Source organism: Nannospalax galili, unplaced genomic scaffold (assembly GCF_000622305.1).
Source record: "Nannospalax galili isolate Female #2095 unplaced genomic scaffold, S.galili_v1.0 scaffold34, whole genome shotgun sequence".
Taxonomy (NCBI): domain Eukaryota; kingdom Metazoa; phylum Chordata; class Mammalia; order Rodentia; family Spalacidae; genus Nannospalax; species Nannospalax galili.
The window spans coordinates 860,410-867,279 of NW_008338996.1; positions in this window are offsets into that span (position 1 = coordinate 860,410).

A 6,870-nucleotide genomic window follows, 5' to 3' on the forward strand; every position below is an offset into this window, starting at 1 on the left:
TCTCTTACAGGGAGGTTCAGGCTGCGTCCCTAGCACCATCTGAGGGCAGGAAGTGAGCCTTGATGAAAGGAAGACCTGGGTATCCATCCTGGCTGCACCTGGGGGGAGGGGGTGGGACCCATCTGGGGCTCTACCCTCCCTAGGTCTCTCTTTTGCAGCCAAGGAAAAAAGTTGGCTTCTCTGGAGCCCTCAGTATCCAGGAATTGGACATTTATAGATCTAGCCAGGGCTCCCACCCTCCAGGGATCCTTTACAAGAAATGTGTGTTGTCACTATATCCTCCCCCTTCTGACTCTTGTCAGACTTATCTCCTGTTTGGTGGCTGTACTATCTTGTACCCTTGGTCTGTGACATAGCTGGTTTAAATCAATCCCCTGCTCGTGGACACCTAGTTTACTCCAGTTTATACAAACAAGCAGCCGTGCAATTAATATCTTTTTTGTTTGTTTGTCTGTCTGTTTGTTTTTGAGACAGGGTCTTATGTAGCCCCAGACTTGCCACAAACTCACTATGTAGCCAAGAATGCCCTTAACTTCTTATCTATTTCTGCCTCTACTTTCTGAGAACTGGGAACATAGGCGTGTGCCACCAGGCCTGTTTTTTGTTGGTTGGCTGGTTGGTGCTGGGATCGACTTTGTACAGTCTAGGTAAGTATTCTACCCACTGAGCTGCATCCCCAGCCCTGCACTGCACTTCTTGATGTACCCCTCTGCCCACCAGTCTAATAACCTCTGTAAGGTAATACCATAGATACTTAGTTGCTGGGCCAGAAAGTACTTGTATTTGTAGATGGCAACAAAGGCCTGTGAGTTCCACCAACAGTCAGCAAGCACTGGATTTGTGCCTAGTGATGGTCTAGGGCCTGGCATTGCCAGTGTCCCTATTCTTGTGGATTTGTACTCCAGCTAAGGGAGGCACACACTGACATCAGGAGATGGAGGCCCAGAGGAGTGACTTCAGAGCAGTGACTTGATGGACCAGGTAGAATCACCTGTGCGAAACTCAAGGTGGCATCATGCAGGAGTGAGCAGAGTTACAATAAGGGTTGGCAGGCAGAATGCTCGGGAAGATGACCAGAGTGCCTGGGGTGGGTGGATGGATGGGGGAGTGGTTAAGAGAAGAGAGAAAGATCAGAGGCAGCTTCCTGAAGGGCTCTACGGGCCAGGGGAGTATGGAAGCCACAGCAAGTTGAAGCAGGAGAGTGACCCAAGGGACTTTCTGGTTGCTGCATGAAAAGTGGCCAGTGTGAATTCAGGGAACCCAGTGTGATTGAAGATAAAGATGCTGGAACCTCCAGCAGGGACTGCTGGTGGAGGTGGACAGCTCAAGATTCAAGACTCCTGTGGGACTCTTGGGTGCTGTAGGATGGTCAGTGGGGAAGCAAAGGAAAGAGAAATGATCCAGGGTGACCCGGGGGCTTTTGGTTGGGGCAGTCAGTCTGCTCCGGAGGCATGAGGGAGGCAGGGAAGAAGGGGGGGGGGCTGTGCGTGGGGAGCACTGTTATGGTGTGTGACATTTGAAAAATATAAATGGATACGCAGAGATGTTGGGGAGCACAGAGCAGCTAGGAGGATGAGGTGGGGTCTCAATCTGAGACCTATAGTTCTCTATACAGCCTGGAAGGCTGGCCCATTGCAGGAACCTGCTCCAGCCACAAGAAGCCTCTCTCTATGCAAAGAAAGGAGCTAAACAGGACTAGGGAAAAAGCCCAGTGAGTAGAGGGCTCACCTCATGTGCAGGAAGCCCTGGGTTCCATCTCCAGCACTGCATAAAACCCAGTGTACATGTCTGCAATCCGGGCACTCAGAAGATGGAGATAGTAGGGCTAGAAGTTCAAGGTCATCCTCCATTACACATTGAGTTGGAGACCAGTCTGGGCTGTGTGAGACCCTGCCTAAAAAGAAAAAAATGGGGTTGAAAAGATGGCTCAGCAGTTAAGAGCACCAACTGCTCTTGCAGAGGACCTGGGTTCGATTCCCAGCACCCACATGGTGGCTACAAACCATCCTTAGCTCCAGTTCCAGGGGAATCCAAAGACCTCTTCTGACCACTGCGGCATTTCACGACATGGGTGCACTCACATGCATGCAGGTAATACACGCATACACATAAAATAAAAATAAATAAATAAAATATTTTTTAAAAAGAAAGAAAAAAATGAAAGGAAAAAAGAAAAGAAAGGAGCTGACAGGTAAGGGAGGGAGGGAAACCCTTCAGAGGCTACGGGAGCGGCAGGGGTAGGGGGTGGGGGTGTTGGGCAGTGGACAGGCCCCTGGTACCAGCTTGCTCATCACACAATCAGGTTCAGCGTAGAGATGCTGCTGCCTTTATCATATCCTGGGCTGAACCAAGAAGGAAAATCAGACACCCAAAGGAAGACTCGAACCAGAGAGGTAGAAGAGGGTGAGTCCAGGGAAAGCGGAACAAGAGGGTGCATGACCAGTTCAACAGAATCAAGAAAGCATTGGCAGAGAGGAGATGGCTAAGTTAGACTGTGAAGGATGAGGGAGTTTATCAAGCCAAGTGGGGGCCGATGGGCATGGGCTAGGAGTGCATATACTAAGGTGTAGAGATCTCTAACAGCCATCAAGCCTTCAAGTTGTTTTCCTGTTCTGGGTTTTGATTTTCTAGCTAAGCCTTCTGTCCATGAGGTGTCATATGCCCTGCTCTTACTGAGCTTCTAAGCAGGGTAGAGACTGGTTCAGCTCGGAACTCTCCCTTGATGCTGCCATGGACAGATGGCAGAGCTCAGACTTTAAAGCTTAGGATCAGGTATCAGCCTGTCTGGGTCCAAATCCCACTTCCGTGCACCTATTGTATGACCTTTGGCACGTGATCTCTCTTCTTAGTGCCCCAGGTTCCTCATCTCCTGCCGAGGGTAGGCCCTGGAGGGCTGTTGAGAGAATGTATGAGTTGAGACAGGGAGCGCTTGGACCAGAACCTGGACCAGAAGATGTGTCCAGCACGCCTTCTTCACGATCCCCTTTCCCCTTCTTGCCATTCCCGTCCCTTTTCCCTTCCTCCTTTCCCTTCCCTTCCCATCAGGTCACACATCAGCCTCCTTGTGTTTTCTTTTTTTTTCTTTTTTGTTTGAGACTCGGTGTTGCTATGTGACCCAGACAGGTCGGAAACTCACCATCCTCCTGCCTCAGTTCTGGAGTACAAGGATCACAGGTGTGTAACACCACAGGGCTTGGCATCACTCTCACCCCAGGGCTGCCCCAGTCCTTCTGTGGGAATGGAATCCCCCCAACTCTACCTCAGTCCTGGCTCTAGTCACAGGCTGCTACTCCCTTTAGCGTGCTCCGTCCACCCTGCCCCCTCCAGTGCTTTTCTTGGGGGTCTGCTGCATACCTCCTGAAAGCATATCCTCTGCCAGTCCTGGTTCTCATGCCAGCTCCGTTCTGTACTTGGAACACTCAGGAGAGCACCCCAACATGCCTGAGATGGGGGACATGGCAAACTCAATTGTCCTTGCTCTTTCCCTCTGTCTTAATTTATGGGCATGACCCAGGGTGCCCTTAGGGACGTGAGGCAGCTCCCTTGGAGGTACTCCTGTCTGTGTCCCCTGTATCACTGCTTCCCGAGCTCCTTTTATATTTCTCAGGAAAGGCCGGAGCCCAAGGCCACACAAGGTCAGTGATGCCAAGTCCCAGCCCATTGATGCTATTCTGAGTCTGCTCCATCCTATTACCTTGTTCATCGACATTCCAAAAGGTTTGCTAGGCATGGCTTGGTGGCACAAATGTTTAATTCCAGCACTTGGGAGGGAGGCAGAGGCAGGCAAATCTCTGTGAGTTAAAGCCCAGCCTGGTCTCCATAGTGAATCCAGGCCAGCTGTGGCTACAGGAAGACCCTGTCTCAAAAGACCAAAAAAAAAGAGAAAAAAGAAACTAGGGAGACATGCCTAGAGTTGGGGGTTTTAGAGGATTTTCAGGGATGAGGATATGGGAATGGTATGATCTGAAGTCCTCTAAGATCCCCCAGGTCATCAGTTTTCATAGTGAACCATGAAGCTCAACTTGAACCCCACAGTCTGGCCGGACTTGTGTCCTGGGAAGCCCTGGTGTCATCAAGCATCCTAAGAGTCCTACACTGATTTGTGGTCAGGGGATCAGTGCAGGTTGGGATACAGGCGAAGTGCCCATGGAGCGGCACTTTTCTTCCACCACCAGTCCTTGACAGCTTGTCTTTCATCACCACCCAAGAGAGCCACAGATACCCCTAGGTTGGCAACGATCTCGTCCAGGGCACACTTCCATAAGGTAGCAGTCTCCAGGACACCCTGACCCACACTCTGCTTGATTACCTCTCAGAACGGGAACTCTCCTTCCTCCCTCCCAGGTAATGCTAGACAGACACATGCCATGCTATTCCTGGTGCTGCTGCCCAGCTGGTCTTGGCTGTCTATTCTGTGGTCAGGCAGAGCAAGTGTGCCCAGGGAAGCCATGGCATTATCAGATCTTCCCGATGTGAGGTCAGCTCTATGCAGTTCACCTGACCTCCCACTCCAGGCATCTTGGCTAGTGTTCAGGCTTCCTAGGCAGTCAGAAAAAACTTCAAGAACCCTGGAAATGTTTACAGACAGGGCAGTGACAGCAGTCTGTGAGATTCCGCAAATATTGCCCAGAGACTGTACCAAAAGCTGGAGACCCAGGAATGAGTCAGACAGAGAGCTAAGCACAGGGATATCCATTGGGATAAGGTGGGAGAGGGACCCTCAAGGTATTTCCGGGGGAGAGTGTGCCAATCACGACATCAAGAGAGTATAATATATCTCTTTTAAACAATTTTTAATTTATTATCATTATTATTTTATGTGTATGTGTGAATTACCTGCATGTATGTAAGTACACCCATGTCGTGCGATGCCCATGGAGGACAGAAAGACCCCCTGGAACTGGAGTTATGGACAGTTGTTAGCTGCCTTGTGGGTACTGGGATTCGAACGGGTCTTCTGCAAGAACAGCCAGTGTTTTTAACCGCTGAGCCATCTCTCCAGCCCCTAATATATCTCTTTATGATGGGCTTTTGGAGGGATGGATATGAGAGAATAAAGCCCAGAGAACCAGACCACATAGCTGATCCAGTGCAGGGCAGGCAGATTATATTCCAGGGGATCCACAGAGTAAATATTTCAGGCTTTGTGGCCTCCTTAGCTCTGCTGTTGTAACTGGAGAGCAGCTATGGACAACTCCCAAATGAGTGGGTGTGACTGTGTACCAACAAAACATTACTCTTAGGTCTAGAGAGATGGCTCAGTGGTTAAGAGCACTTGCTCTGAAATTATAAGACCTGAGATCATATCCCAGCACCCATGTAATAAGCAGGGCATCCCCACAAATGCCTGTAACCCCAACTCTGGAATGGGCAGACACAGGAGAGTGATGAAGATATCCAGTGCCTTCTTCTGGCCTCCACTCACTGTGCCCAGGGTGCATTGACATCCTCACACAATTGCACATGCACTTACATAGACACCATAGACACACACACATAAATAAATAACCCATTACTTTTGACACTGAAGTTGGAGTTTCTTATTATTTCCTTATGTTATGAAATAATATTCTTTTGGTTTTCCTCCTCAACCATTTGAAGTCGTAAGAACCATAGACTGTACAAAAACAGGTGATGGGTCATAGTTTGCTGACAGATACAGATCTGTGTGGAGGATGCTGGAAAGTTGTGTGAACTTTGGGTAGAAAAGGGCCTTGATAGCAGGGTGTGGTGGCACACGCTTTTAACCCCAGCACTTGGCAGGCAGAGGTAGGCAGATCACTGTGAGTTTGAGGCCAGCCAGTTCCACAGCTAGGGTAGCAGTAAGCAGTGAGACCCTGTTTCAAAAAAGGGGGCAGGGCTTGGGTGCCAGAGCAAGGCTTTCAGGTTGATGGGGTTGGAGGCTGACAGCAGATGGCACTCCCTGCCCTGGCTGGTAAATGAGCCCCTAGCCATCAACCCACCTTCCTCTAACCCTCTTGCAGATCAAACTGTTGCCCACCATGAAGCTCAGAAACTGTGTATGGAGATCAAGGACTGACATATCCATAGGAATAATTTCCTTTGTTAAAAAAAAGAACTAATTTATTTATTTTTATTTTGTACCTATGAGTGTTTTTCCTGCATGTATGGAAGTGCACCTGCGCCATGCAACATCTACAAGACACCAGAAGAGGGCGTCAGATCCTCTGGAAAACTGGAGCTACAGATAGCCTAGAACTAGAGTTACAGATAGTTGTTAGCTGCTGTGTGGGTGTTAGGAACTAAATCTGGGGTCCTGTGCAAAAGCATCCAGTGCTCTTAATCACTGAGATATCTCTCCAGTCCTGGGAAAAATTCTTTAAAAGTGTGGTGGCTTGTGCCTGTAATCCCAGAGCTAGGAGAACTGAGACAGGAGGACTGCTGTGAGTTTGGGGACAGCCTGAGGCATATAGTGAGTTCTGGGCTTGACAGGGCTAAAAAATGAAAGCCTGGTTAAAAAAAAAAAAAAGACCCGGGTGTGGTGGCGCATGCCTTTAATCCTGGCACTTGGGAGGCAGAGGCAGGCAGATCTTTGTGAGTTCAAGGCAGCCTGGTGAGTTCCAGGACAGCTGGGGATACAGGGAGACCCTGTCCAGAAAAAGAAAAAAAGAAGTATGTATAGCTGGGCGTGGTGGCACATACCTTCAATCCCAGCACTCAGGAGGCAGAGGGCTAGGCAGATCTCTATGAGATCTAAACCAGCCTGGTCCACATAGTGAATTCTAGGCCAGCTGAGGCTACAGGGAGACCCTGTCTCAAAAGACAAAAAAAAAAACAAAAAACAAAAAAACAAAAAACCCAAAATATGTATATTTACAGAGGAATAAGAACTTATTCAGTCAATAACTA